Source organism: Mixophyes fleayi, chromosome 2 (assembly GCF_038048845.1).
Source record: "Mixophyes fleayi isolate aMixFle1 chromosome 2, aMixFle1.hap1, whole genome shotgun sequence".
Taxonomy (NCBI): Eukaryota; Metazoa; Chordata; class Amphibia; order Anura; family Limnodynastidae; genus Mixophyes; species Mixophyes fleayi.
The window spans coordinates 18936054-18951914 of NC_134403.1; positions in this window are offsets into that span (position 1 = coordinate 18936054).

Consider the following 15861-nt stretch of genomic DNA (forward strand, 5'->3'; position numbering starts at 1 on the left):
AGGAGACAGATTGGGAGTCGGGACACAGGATATGATCCTTCAGCTACATGGACACTGGAATGGGCTTCAGCACACAGAGTGATGGAGCAATGGAGTCAGACTAGACTAGACCAGGTCCAGGGGCAGGCAGTAATCATCATGATCAGGAGCAGAAGCCGCAATCAGGATGCAGAGAAATCAGTGTAGTTATATTCCAAAGCCGAGGAATATGGAAAACAAGTAAACTGCAGAGACGTTGACCCAAAATCAATCGTCTGGACAGTCCTCAGTCAGGCAGTGGTTAAAATAGACCACTGATTGCTAGGTCAGCAGCAAAGGAATGCACACTGAGCGTGCTCCAGAGAGGAGCACACTGAGAGCGCTCCAGAGGAGCACACACTGAGCACACTCCACAGGAGCGCTCTCTGAGCACGCTCCCGATGAATGCGCACTGAGCACGCTCAGGGACTTAGAATTTCCAGCATGCTTGGAAAACAGGGGTGATCCAGACAGGATCCTCTCACTGATTATTTAATCTTGCAGAACATGTCAGTCCATACTGAAGAGAATAACTACTCTTTCCCGCTTATGTTGGGACAGGATTTGAGAAAAAGCTTTGTGGATATTCCTACAAAATGAAACATTGGGAAGGCTTTGTCTGTCCCCGGGACTCCCACTAAATTAGCACTGAAGCCTATAAATGACCACAAGGTAACCTTAGCATTATGGGATAGTGATGTGTGAGCCATATGGTAAAACTGGATGTAGCGTAACTTTGCTCACTGGTTCAAAAGTCTCTAGAAGTAATTTGGGTCTCTTGGTGCAAATGAGAAGGAGTTGGAATCTGTACTCTGACTGTGTAGAAAGGAAACACTAGGTGAACCGAGGGATAGAGGGATAGACAGGATATAAACGTGAAGAAAACAAAAGTGGGGGGGGGGGGGCAGTCGTACCTATCCCAGGTATGTGCAAGGGATTTTACACTCCATCATAGCAAGTTATAAAAGTAGTTTCGTGACTTAGTGTATAGAGGTTTAGATAGACATACTCCTGTCTCTCTAATCTGTGTATAGAAGTTTACCATAAAATAATAAGAGAGATGGTGACATTTGTGGATCTACATGTAATGTGGAAATGATTGAACAACCAATGAATACACCTTAAACCATAATTGAGGAACAAACCAGATAGGAGCACAAAAATAGTGATGTCAGAGCACATGGAGAGGGCAAGAAGGATCTCACAAGAGCCTGTGAATTCCAAGCAGTAGTGTAACTTCAAATTAATACTGATTTTATTTATATAGCCGGAGCATATTCCGCAGCACCTTACAATTGGAACCAATCACAATAATAAGACTGGGTATTAACAGACAAACTAAGAGGGAACGGTGCTGCTCATAAGCTTGCAATCTATGGGTGATATTGACTAAATTCCAGATATAAATGCAGTCACACCAACTGATACTGACATGGTGTCATCAACCAATCAGAATCTATGCTGCCAAACCGCTGCCCCACGAGATTTGACCTCGCAGGGGAGTATCTGGTGATAAGGGGTGAGCCCAGAACTGCTGGATCTCTGGCTATTCAGCTGTGTGTGGTTTTACGGTGAATATATAATATTTAAATACCTATAGAGATGTTTAAGTGTGCCTGAGACTGAATGGAACATTTAGATTGTCTTCATATACTGTGATATTGTATTTGATATATCCATGCCTTATAATTTGTTACAGATACTCTAAACTCCTTTTAACCAAAATAACCTATGCCTTTATGTTTTAAAAAATACCTGTACAAAGGTTGTCAAACTCTACATTTTTTCCATTTTCCTGAACTTATTTGTCCACATAGTGAATGTGGAATTTGCCTTTAAAACAGGTTATACTTGCTCTTTAATGTTCACAAATAAATGTGTTTTTGTTTCAGGGCCAGGAAGCGGCATCTGGGAAATTGCCAAAGTATATAAAGATGTGGAAAGGTTATTAATAGTTAGTAGATTTATTAAACCTTCTAAAAAGGAAATGTGGAGGTGTTGCCCGTAGCAACCAATCAGATTCTAGCTGTTGTTTATCCAGTACATTCTAGAACATGATAGCTAGAATCTGATTGGTTGCTATGAGAAACACCTCCACTTTTCCCTTTAGTCACAATTAAAGACTAGGCAGATGGCCGCCGTAGTAATTTGCGCTCATGATGATTGGACGAGCGGGTGTTTTGCTCGGGATACCAGTCATGCAAATAATCTGACGCACCTATACTGTTTTGTATAAAGGAAAAGAGTTTACTTAGCCTCGAATCATGAGCAGTACACAAATGTTTAGTGTAAATGATTATAAATTCATCAGGATTGACTGATGAACTCTGTTAAAGCACCTAAACAGAGTTCTATCGTCTACAGGAAGCAGGGTATTTATACAATTCATAGTATGACAACATGTTTACATGTAATAGTGTCCTTCCGGCATATCTCCATTTGCTACATGATTATTGACTATATTTACATATACAATATCATGCCTAGTAAACAATATTCCTCACACGCCAGTATTGCCCTAGTCTTTCTATTGTTCTCCTGTTTGCTGGGTGCAGCTGGTTCTGTAGTTTCAGTGAACATAGTATTAACCCTATGGTGGCTGTATCCTGATCAGTTCCAGATATTCCACCTTTTAATTGTCGGGAACCGTTTTCTACCACATTAACTGTCATCCAAACTATGGGTAAACCTACAAAAGGATTTCCTGCTGTACGACTCCTAGAGAATGGTCCACAATTCCAGCAGCTAACTGGTTTGTTCCCATACGCATGGACTGTAAGTCGTGGCCGAAAAGCATTGTCTTCTCCTTAAGTCGGAAATGTATTTATTCCAGTGAAGACAACATGTGTAGAGGAAACAAAAGTGGTTTAACTTGTTGTTCAGGGAACACATACATGCTAATGCTATCATTTCTAATATTTGTTTTACTCCTACTGTCAACCGTTTACCAAGCGCTACTTCCTCCCCCGTCAAAACTCGGACATAGAACCATTCACTCTCCCATGGTCCCGAGCATTCACCGTTGGTTATGGGCTGTCCTGTCCTGTATTGATACAAATATTGCAGCAATGATATGATAAATCCTAAAATTAATATTTAACAATGAGATAATTGATTATTGGCGCAATACACAAAAAATGCAGAGGATAAACTCACGTGAATAAATGAAAGATCTTTAGTAATAATACATAAATATATGTTAAAAGGATCAATATACTAAAAATGTTTACATAGCAATTACAATATCAATACCGCCGATAATCACAATCTGTAAATCTCCTAAACTATAAATAATATGTGTGAGCAAAATTAATAAACACGTGTGACATACAATATTAATTTTGATTGCGGACAACATTTATATTTTTGATTTCCAGAGTATTATAATGATTGTGATTATCAACTGTTATTGTCTGTTCATGCAGAAATTCCACTGAATATTCTGATTTTTGATTGCTATGCAGACTTTTTGAGAAGATTAATCCTTTTAATATTTATTTATTAACTATGTATCATTAATAAATATATTTATACAAGTGAGTTTAGCCTTGGATATATTTTAGTTTTTTGTTGAGCTAATGATGAATAATCCCATTATTATTATTATTATTATTATTATAGGGATTTCTCCTATTAGTGCCAAAATCATTGCTAAATATCAACATTTTCAGCTACTCTCCACCCTTTGTCCCTTAATTCTTGTGAATTATGGGACAAAGCAGGGTGGTCATGTCTACAGCCCTTTGAAGGGTTATCACAACCTTTCAGACCTAATGTAAATTAATTTGCCGTATAATCCTCTCCCGCCTGTACTGTGAAGGTATGTTCTCTGTCTAATGTAGGTACTGCACGAATATACCTTTCTGTATTTTTCAATATGTCCCTCCCCGGTGGTATGGTCTGTGTAAAACTTTCGTAGTTATAACTTTCATAATTATAATGTCTATTTAATGTAATCTACCTAATTTTCTTTTTTTTTTCCCCTAATTACTGTAATTAAGGGTTTACTTGTGACATGTATTTTCTCTTTGCTGTCACAGATAAAAAGTTAAAAAAAAAAAAACCAAAACATCCACAATGTAAAATATTTTATTGAAAATAATTGAAATAAACACCCTTTAAGCAATTAAACCCTATTTAATCAATGTATTATTCACTTAACTCCATGGAGGAGATCCTATTATTTCTTCCAGATCTGTAATCCATTAGTAAAAAAAAAAGGACACTCATTTTCTGTACACATGCGCAGTACAAAAGCATATTTTATGCTTAAGAACGGACTTTGCATCCAACTCTAATTGAGCCCCTATATCATTTAAAACTTAATGACTAACTGACCAGCTAACTTGGTTTTCTCCCAGGGCTACTTTCATAGCAAGACCCACCTGGGAATATCCGACACGTGGATGCGAAGGGATTAATCAACACGAAAACACATGGTCAGCCTAAAAATAACTAAAATCCCCCCAAAATCCATATTAAACACCAAATACTGCCACCACTAAGATTTAGTTCACTCTTAGGAAGTCTTCAGTTGCTCCATTACAACCTAATATATTCAGCGATACTGTAAACCAAAGTACATAAACATATATACTGTATATGTTATATACTGTAAACCTCCTGCCTAAGTTTAGTGGTATAAAGCCAAGACTATCCGATGTGTGAATTATTTACTTACACAAAGACAGAATGTTATTAAATAGGATTTAACATGACAAAAAAAGTCACCATGATTATTGAACAAAATTGGCGATACAATCTGACACAGAGAATTATATGTGTAAAATAGTTTTGTTAAAATAAAAGAGGAATAAAATACAGAAGTAGAATTGGCACTTTTACTTTAATTAATTTATTATTAATTATGTTTTTGTGTAACTCTTGCAGTACTTCTGTTCTACCAGAGGTGGCGCTGTTGTGGACTTTGTATGTAGGGGTTAATTTCCTTCTTTTGTTCTGCTTACTGACACCTGCGTCCATGGCCTTATATTCCTGCTCCGTACTCAGCTCTGAGCCGGTCGTTGTTACCTGAGAAGTGTTCTGCTGATAGGCTCAGCCTTCAGCTATTTTTGCCTTTGTGCTTGTGTTTTGGACATTCTGCAATCCAATATTCTGCTTCCCGTGTGTTCCTGGCTGTTATTATCATTATCACAAACTAAGCATTGGTCTGCAACTTCCAGCATTAGGTTTTCACCATTGTATTTTCTGTGCTCCACTCTCCAGCCTCAGGGCTCCTCAATTTTCCATCACGTGTGTATTTTGAACATCAATAAACTGCATCATATTTCACCTACTGCTGACTCCGCATCAAAGGTTACAACACACAGTAAATCAGAACACTTAATCTAAGGCCTGGGGGAGGCTGAGGGAGGATGGAACGTAGGGACTATACCCCAGTAGAAGACTGAGTCTCCAAAACTGACTATTTTCAAATTGTCACACCGTTTTAAACCTTGTTCTTTCTAGCCCATGTTTGCTTACAGCCAGAGATATGCCAGAAAACATTTTATGACTTTAGGATACATAATGACTACCAGGGAAAACAAAGGGTTTGTGGGCTCTGACTCTGCAAGATTGTCCCTGTTTTTTCCTTGTCTTTTCAGTTTTGTATCCTTGATATCTCTGCATATATCAGATTATCAGTAAGTCTTTATGTTGACGCCCGAAGGGTTATAGCGGCACTGATGGAGAACTTTATTTTGTTATATAAACTTGTAACAAAATATCAACAATCTATATAGTCCGGCGGTTGCCAAAGTGTGCGCCGTGGCTCCCAGTGGTGCCGCGGCACTGTCACTGGGGTGCCGCGGGCCAGCCCTAGAAAAAAGAAATCAAACAGAAACTTACCAATCCGCGCGGCGCTAGGACCCAGCAGCCTTCTCTCCCCCGCAGCTGTCACTGAATATCGACGTCAGTGACAGCGCGAGAGAGGAGGCTGCAGGGTCCTAGCGCCGCACGGATTGGTAAGTTTCTGTTTGCTTTCTATTTTTCTATAGCTGGCGCCTGGTGCGGAGCAGTGGAGGAGGAGGGCAGATGGCAGAGGAGGGGGACAGAGGGCAGAGGAGGAGGAGGGCAGATGGCAGAGGAGGAGGAGGGCAGATGGCAGAGGAGGGCAGATGGCAGAGGAGGGGGACAGAGAGCAGAGGAGGAGGGCAGATGGCAGAGGAGGGGGACAGAGGGCAGAAGAGGGGGACAGAGGGCAGAAGAGGGGGACAGAGGGCAGAGGAGGGGGTCAGATGGCAGAGGAGGGGGTCAGAGGGCAGAGGAGGGGGACAGAGGGCAGAGGAGGGGGACAGGGGGCAGAAGAGGGGGTCAGAGGGCAGAGGAGGGGGACAGAGGGCAGAGGAGGGGGACAGAGGGCAGAGGAGGGGGACAGAGCAGAGGAGGGGGACAGAGAGCAGAGGAGGGGGACAGAGAGCAGAGGAGGAGGGCAGATGGCAGAGGAGGAGGGCAGATGGCAGAGGCGGGTGACAGCGTGAGAGAGGGCAGAGGAGGGTGACAGCGTGAAAGAGGGCAGAGGAGGGTGACAGCGTGAGAGAGGGCAGAGGAGGGTGACAGCGTGAGAGAGGGCAGAGGAGGGTGACAGCGTGAGAGAGGGCAGAGGAGGGTGACAGCGTGAGAGCGGGCAGAGGAGGGCGACAGCGGGCAGAGGAGGGGACAGAGGGCAGAGGGGGCAACGTAAGAGAGGGCAGTGTGCCTGGTTGCAGAGGGGGCAGTGTGCCTGGATGCAGAGGAGGCAGTGTGCCTGGATGCAGAGGGGGCAGTGTGCCTGGATGCAGAGGGGGCAGTGTGCCTGGATGCAAAGGGGGCAGAGTGCCTGGATGCAGAGGGGGCAGAGTGCCTGGATGCAGAGGGGGCAGTGTGCCTGGATGCAGAGGGGGCAGAGTGCCTGGATGCAGAGGGCGCAGAGTGCCTGGATGCAGAGGGGGCAGAGTGCCTGGATGCAGAGGGGGCAGAGTGCCTGGATGCAGAGGGGGCAGAGTGTCTGGATGCAGAGGGGCATTTTTGCATACAACTAAATAAGTACTTCTGTCGTGACCTAAATACTTATTACAATTTTTTGACCCAACTACTTCTAAAACAGGACTGCTCAGTAATTATTTTGGAGGGGTGCCTTGAAAAAATTTGGAGACTCTAAGGGTGCCCCGAACTGCAAAAGTTTGGGAACCACTGATCTATACAATATAACCAACTCTTTGTGCAATTTGTATTTCAGTTTAAAAGAATCTATTTGTCAAATCATAAAAGTCCATAAATTAAAACAGGTAAATTCACCATATAAAAAAAAAAAAAAAAAAGCTTTAATGCACACAAATTGTGGGTTAAAAAATATATAAAAATACAAACTACCAGTACATTGAACAAGCATAGAAAAGATTGCACTTGCTCAAATACAGTAAGGTCCATATATATCTGGTCGTTCTGCCTTTAGTTTTGTTTTCAGAAAGTGAAATTTGTGCTCGATCGGGTTGAGATCTGGTGATTGACTCGCCCATTGCAGAATATTCCACTCTTGTCTGGGTTGCTTTTGCAGTATGTTTTGGATCATTGTCCATCTGTACTGTGAAGCGCTGTCTAATCAATGTTGCTGAATTTGGCTGAATCTGAGCAGACAGTATATCACTATACACTTCAGAATTCTTCTGTCTGCTTCTGTCACATTATCAATAAACACTAGTGATCCGGTCCCCAGGGCTGCCATCAGAAACTGTGGGGCCCAGTACTGATTAATCTGGCAGGGCCCTCCCTCCCCATACATGTGCCCCCCTCCCTCTTCGCCATACATGCACCCCCTATCCCTCAACACAGTACATTCCCCCCCCTCCCTCCCCAAATTAAATGTTCCCCTCTCCCCCACCAATCACAGTAAATTTCCCCCTCTCCTCCCCATCCCAGTTAATGTCCCCCCTCTCCCCCCAAACACAGTTAATGTCCCCCCCAAACACAGTTAATGTCCCCCTCTCCCTCCCCAATCACAGTTAATGTCCCCCTCTCCCTCCCCAATCACAGTTAATGTCCCCCTCTCCCCCCCAATCACAGTTAATGCCCCCCTCCACAGTTAATGACCCCCTCTCTTCCACCCCCCACAGTTAATGTCCACCTCTCCCCCACCAGGCACAGTTAATGTCCCCTCTTCTATCTGCCCCTCTATTATAAAATGAATACCTAATTGACTTACCTTCTCCTCCGCGATGCTGCAGCTCCCGGTCACTGATACACTGGGAGCGCGGTGTGCAGTGATGTCACCGCGCCGCACTCTCAGCCTATCAGAGCCTGAGAGGCGGAGCTGCAGCATCGCGGAGAAGAAGGGGCAGAACGGTCGGTCAGACTGAGAGGCCCGGACAGTCCAGGGAGCCCGGACAGACGGAGAGGTCTGTCTGGGCCCCTACTCTGTCCGGGCCCCTCACAGCAGTACTGGCTGTAGCCCCCTGATGGCGGCCCTGCCAGCGCCATTGGAAGTCCTGCATGCTCATACCATGACACTGCCTTCACCATGTTCTACAGATGATGTGGTATGCTTAGGATCAGGAGCCATTCCAAACCTTCTCCATACTTTTTTCTTCCCATCATTCTGGTACAGGTTGATCTAAGTTTCATCTGTCCATAGGATTCTGCTCCAGAACTGGGCTGGCTTTTTAGATTTTTTTGGCAATGTCTTGTCGAGGTCAAATAATTGGATGAAATAAACCAAATTGATTAATATTGTTTTACAGTGCGATTGCAATTAATACACCACGTGTTGTGATGCAATTGTACGGGTTCATAACACACATTTACATTCGCACTTACACTTGTAAATAATACACATTTATTAAGGTTCCAATCCACATTTATTTATTAGTTAAATGTATTAGATTGTTTATTTATGCATAGATATAGTAAAGGTATTTATGGTTCAGGTCTTGTAAAAGGTAAAGAGTTTGGTCTCATATTAAAGCTTATTTCACCAGCATTAACCTGGTTTGGACACAGTAGCAATCGCATCTAGCGGTCGCAAGATATAAGCAAAATGAGATTAATACTCAAAAGTACTTTGTGTGTTGGTCAGTTTGCACTGGTTATTCAGAGTGAAGACGCGTAGACAACAGTTGGGGGAAGTTGCCCCCCACCCTTTGAAAGAATCAAATGAACTGACCTATGACCAGCAGGGAACTGGAATATCATTAAGCCTGGACCAATGAAGACCTCACTTAGTGTTATCTGTGTACATAGTGACATCATCACTGTTTTTTTCCATGCTGAAGCTACATATAAGCATTCTGGCCATTGTTTTGGCTCTCTGATCCTAACATGTGACCATGACTGTATCCCTGTCACGGTTCGGTAAACTGGATTCTTAGATCTGCCCAACTTGACGCTACTCCTAGCAAGGCACCGAGTCTAAGGAACGGATGCTTTTCACCAGGGACCGCCGCAAGGTGGTTTGGACTTAGCTGCGTCCGTCCGCAGGTCGCGGCCCTTACCAGGAGTGTCAGGCCCTTTAGGGGAGTAAGTTGAATAAGAAGAACAAGATGCTGCAGGGAAGATGATGTACAGGGCCTGTAGCCAGCGGGACAGTGGAGTCAGATGGAGCGTAAGCTCTTGAGACAGCGGCACAGTGGAGACAGATAGAGCGTGAGCTCTTTAGCCAGCGGGACAGTAGAGTCAGATGGAGCGTAAGCTCTCTAGCCAGCGGCACTGTAGAGACAGGTGGAGCGTGAGCTCTTTAGCCAGCGGCACAGTAGAGACAGGTGGAGCGTGAGCTCTATAGCCAGCGGCACAGAAGAGACAGATGGAGCGTGAGCTCTTAGCCAGCGGCCCAGCGGAGACAGGTGAAGCGTGGGCTGGTTAGTCAGCGGCACAGCGGAGACAGGTGGAGCATGAACTCTTAGCCAGCGGCACAGCGGAGACAGGTGAGCGCTGAAGATCCAGAGTAGAACACACAGGGAAGAAGACGGTAAGTCTAACCAGGCAGGTAACTCGATCAACAGGCACTGAGGAGAAGGGGGACGTGCCTTTTAAAGTTTGGAGCCAGACTGATTAGCCAATAGGGAACATGCAGAGGACATAAACGATAGAGTCCGCGCATGCATGCTTCAGGACGCCAACAGCTGAAGCGTGAATCAGTGAGGAACAGGTGAGCGTGTCAGTCTTCGGTTATGGAAGCCGAAACGACCGCCGTGTGACAATCCCCTGGGCCTGGGTGATACACTATAAGGAAAATGTAATGTATTCAGTGTTTTTATACTTTCCTGCTTCATTGTAAGATCTTTAATGCGTAATAATGGCTTGCTGTAAATCCTGCTATATTTTGTAATTAAATATCTTTGTGCTTTGGAACCACAACAATCGCATTGGACAATGTTTTATTGGTAAGCGATAAAATTACTTTAATAGTCTATTCTTCATTATGTAACTGTAACTTGAATATGTTTAGGTAAACAGCTAAATTAACAAAAATGGTGTTGGTATCCAAATATATATTGCCCTAACTGTAGTTAGAAACCATTATACACTTATGTCTGTGATGCAAACATGTGTCAAAAAAGGACTAGCCTGCTATTGTTCTAAAGAACCTAGTCATTTTTTAAGAGGTCATTTAGAATGTGTGACTAGCATTACAACATAATAATTATTATCTTGCTTACTTCCGTTTTCACATTTTATGTGTTTTTTAATATACTATATACGTTTAGACCTATCACAGAGATAAGTGTCTATTGGTTACTGTTTGATCTATATGAAGCGCATACCCTAGTAATTTTGTAGTACTTCTGCTAGTGGGGAGGTGTGCAGCCCCCTACAGGGGCAAACGCAGGATTTGTAGAGGGGGGATTTCCACACCACGTCACCAGTGGGCGTGACCAGCATGCGTGGCTATAATATTAGACTGCTTGGCTGCTCTCCAACTCTTCCTATCCCCATAATATACATGGGCAATGCTGCGTGTACTACTGTCCCTTTTCAAGCAGAGCCGTGTGAAGCCGGGGGCAGGGTCCAGCCACCTCAATTATACAGTGCACCAGGTTTGGTGAGGGTTTCCAGGCACTAGGAAACCCCGCTCGGTTTGCCTATGCCCTAGGGACAGCTGCTGACATAGTTTCGGTTGCAATCGTCATGTGGACTTTCTTTGGTTGTTTATGTAAAGATAACTGGACGTAACAGCTACCCAAAAAGCTATCGGGGGTGACATAATAGATTAGCTTAAGGAGGACACGCGCTAAACCAGATCCCAAACTAAGGGGGATGCTTAATATTTCGCCCTCTGGGATGGACGCCATGTTGCCTTCCATGTTTTAGCACAGTGCACACACTTAGCACCCTATGGGGTCCCAATTACATAAGGTTCTGGCTCCTACTTCTATCGCCCTAGTTATTGAACATTATTTACTGTGATTCAGGGGTTAACCTGTTACCTACAGTCTAAGCTGTGACCATCGGTTACATGTGAGATGATCCTGTCTATATAGTCTGTGACATGTTACATGTAAGATCTGCTATGCCGTTCGTTACATATGATAATGTCTTGTCCGTATAGCCGGTGACAACGTGTTATCTGTGAGACCTGTCATTACATGTAAGATTGTCTCTTCTGTGCGTGTCATAGAAATAATTGATTCAGGAAAAGTTATCTTATATATTTGATATATTTTTTGTGCAGCTGAATAGGACAAATATTCTAAGACAGAGATTCTGACACTAAACAGTTCACTGACTTCTTATAGCCCAAAGTTAAACACATACCCAACGCTTACATCATAACACATTATAGTCTAAAATACATTGCTTCAAGATAAGTTATTTAGGATGAGTAAGCTATTTGCAAACAACATGATAACCAGGTTCTAGCAGCTCCTCCCTAAGGGCTTGGTATAGCGTTGTATTGGAACTCAAACTGCATCCTGTAACTTACATAGGATTCCAAGTCAAACTGATCTTTAGATCTGCTTTATGGGCCGGTGTGCATGATACACCTACGTGTATCAGTCAGAGCGGTCCTGTAATGCAGATAAATTATTAAATAAATTAATTTAAAAATAAATAAATTGTGCCCCCCCTCCCCCCCAAACATCACAAGAGTTGGTTGAACTGTTTGGGAGGGGGTGCACACCTTTATTTATTTATTTATTTATTTTTACTTTTTTTTTAGCACAGCAAGGTCTGTGGCACCAGCTAAAAGCACCTGTAAATGATACGTCTCCTAGAGATCTATCTGTGGCTGCTTTCATCTCAGTATAACTTGCAAAGTGTGTAAACGCCTGTACATTGCTAGGCCCGCCCACTACCTCCTGTGTTCCGTTCCTCTAAGCGCAGAGAGGTACAAGGGGAGATCTGTCCCAGTCCGAAGGCAAACTGAGACGGATCCTTGGCCAAAAGTGCTTTTTGGGATGATCAGTTGGATGATCAGTTGGACGGCTCTACATCAGGCCCCAAGGGGCATATTCAATTAGGTCCCGGGATCGCGGTATCGTGCTGGAAAGGGGAGCGAAGGTAATCCATGGCACCGCGATAAGGCTGACTTTCCTTTGCACCCCATAGGGCATCGCAGCATGTAAGTGTGTCAATGCGGAATTTCGTTTGCAACCCTATGAGGTGCGAACGGAAATCCACGGTGTTGCGTTACCGTAGTTTACCTTCGCAGGCCGTTCCGTCGCGATGCCCGCACCTAATTGAATATGCCCCAAAGTGTGCTAAAAATTAAAATAAAATAACACGTCATCCAGTAAATATGTATGGAAATCATGTTATTTATTTTTTGTTAACTGAAAATTGAATACACATTAAAGAAACACACAACAAACCAGGATACATTATACTGCACCCGTTTTAGGGGACAATGGTGGTAACGTACAAACCTTCCTATGTACATGAAGGACGTGTTGTCACACATTACAGATCTCTCAACAGTGTTGTGAAGTTTTACTTATAGAAAACTTTTTTCTTTAGCTTTTATAAATCAGAATTCAAGCTTTTTTGTTAGTATATATTACTGCTTATGATATGTCTCCCGCTCAGCTTGTAATAGGTCTACCATATATAACATTAGGGAGAGATCCTGAAGGAAGATTGCCAGTCTGCTATCACAGGAATAATGGAGGTGTATAGACACAATTGTGCTTACTTGTTAGATACACTCTATCAGGAGAAAATGGTGGGAAAACAGATAGTCCTCTGTTGATATGGTGAAAGTGTTTTAAATCTACTTAGTGTCACAATTGCATAATGCATCTACAAGCGGTGCCGGATCAACCGCAAGACAACCAAGGCTCCTGCCTAGGACCCGGTGGGCACCGAGAATACCAGGTTATCCTTTCCTGACGTTCCATTCTGGCTTCCATTACTCACTCCCTCTATTATACCCACCTATTGACCGCTCCCATCCCTTGGTAGATTCAGTGACACATGTCAGGTGCAGGTCCTGATTATCCAATAGGCTGACTAGGCTATGGCCTAGAGCAGTGGTTCCCAAAATTTTGCAGTTCGCGGCACCCTTAGAGTCTCCAAATTTTTTCAAGGCACCCCTCCAAAATAATTATTAAGCAGTCCTGTTTTAGAAGTAGTTGGGTCAAAAAATTATAATAAGTATTTAGGTCAGGACAGAAATACTTATTTAGTTGTATGCAAAAATGCCCCCTCTGCATCCAGACACTCTGCCCTCAGACACACTGTCCCCTCTGCATCCAGACACTTTGGCCTCAGACACACTGCCCCCTCTGCATCCAGACACTCTGCCCCCTCTGCATCCAGACACACTGCCCTCTCTCACACTGTCCCCTGTCACCCTGTCCCCCCTCCACTGCCCCTCTCACGCTGTGTCCCCCTCCACTGCCCCTCTCACGCTGTGTCCTCCTCCTCTGCCCCTCTGTCACTCTCCTGTGCCCCTCTGTCTGCCCTGCTGTCACTCTCCTGTGCCCCTGTCTGCCCCACTGTCACTCTCCTGTGCCCCTCTGTCTGCCCCGCTGTCACTCTCCTGTGCCCCGCTGTCACTCTCCTCTGCCCCGCTGTCACTCTGCTGTGCCCCGCTGTCACTCTCCTCTGCCCCTCTGTCACTCTCCTGTGCCCCGCTGTCACTCTCCTCTGCCCCTCTGTCACTCTCCTGTGCCCCACTGTCACTCTCCTGTGCCCCACTGTCACTCTCCCTCTCACTCCTCTGACCCGCGCCAGACATAAAAAAAAAAACAAAGAACACATAAACTTACCAATCCGCCGGGCGCCGGGACCCAGCAGTCTCCTCTCTCCCGCAGCTGTCACTGAATATCGACGTCAGTAACAAGCTGCTGCGGGAGAGAGGAGGCTGCTGGGTCCGGCGCCCGGCGGATTGGTAAGTTTATGTGTTCTTTGTATGTCTGGCTCGCGGCACCCCTGGGAGCCGCGGCGCAGTTTGGGAACCGCCGGCCTAGAGCATGAGGCTTTTGGAGAGTGCAACATTTTTTAGGGTTGAAAATTTGTGACAGGGAGAGGTATAAACTGAAATTAATTTTGAAATACAAGAAAATAGTTGTTCTCCAAAGTAAAAAGAAAACACGAAAGATAAATGTAGTAAGGTTTTAATCTTGACGTATCCCCATGGGAAATGCTGAAGACAAAGAGTCATTCTCAACGGACGTTTGAGGATAAGCGAGTATTGAGTATTGGGGGGAAGCCGGAAATCACAGGTACTCTCTGTTTTCATTTCATTCACCTCATATTGTCTCACATAACACGTCCCCTTTCATTTTCTGTTTTATTTGTGACCCGTACACCTAGATCTTGCTAATTCCCTTTGCGGTAGATTTAAATCACATTAAAGGGTACCAAAGTGATTACATCAGGACTCACGGATTATAAGTAATAAAGTCAAAAGTCATTGTTCATACAGATATTATTTACAGGATTTTATACACATATTAACATACCTGTACATTATGTGAGATAATGCACTAGCTTCTGTAAATAAAATGGATATTAGAAGTCAAACGGAGTTCATATAAAAGCACAAGGCTGTAGGCAGCTTCTATAGAGGTTAAGGAAATCCGGGGTGATCTAATATCCGTTATAATTTAGGAGGGTGTTTTATTCCTTATAATACACAGGTTTTCCTAAAGAACACTGAAGTAGTGACATCACAACTCAATGTTTAGAAGTGATGACATCAGAACTCACACTTTATACAGAAATTATTTACAGGAGTTTCTACATTCAGTGGTTGGACAATGAATTATGATTTTTTTAGTTTCTTGTAAAATGTTGATACAATAATGGCAAATACACATATTTAATACTTTATATAATCTTATTATTATTTATTGGCCCAAGCTAGGCGTTCTTCCCTCATCGCTGGTGTCGGCTTAAGTTTTTTGACTGCTCGATACGATCTAACCCCACACTCTGCAAGACGCCTCTGAACAGTTTTTAAAGAAACGTTAGCTCCTTTTTCCCTTCCACATCATCATCACGTTTTCCTGGCAATTTTCGGTTCTCTCTTGCAATTTATTTGAGCAGTCTGCCCGGTCTGGGCGTAGTTTTACCTCTGCTTTCGTGTTGGGAAGGTGATTCAGCCAGGCTGTGCTGCCACCTGGTGGAACAATATGGCAACAAACTGCCTAAATAAAACTTATGTTATATATTTACATCATATTTACTATGTATTCACTATTTTTGAGGTACAAACCTTAAAGAAAAGCAAGTTTAAAAATTCCTAATTCATTGTCCAACCCTGTAGATTAACATTCCTGGTGTATTTATATGTATAAACTCCTGTAAATAATAACTATAAATGATGAGTTCAGATGTCAGTAAAGGCACAGATTCCTTTTCCTGTCGCTCTGATGTCAGAGATGGTTTTGTGATCTGTTCCTGATGCTTATTACTGTTCCATTT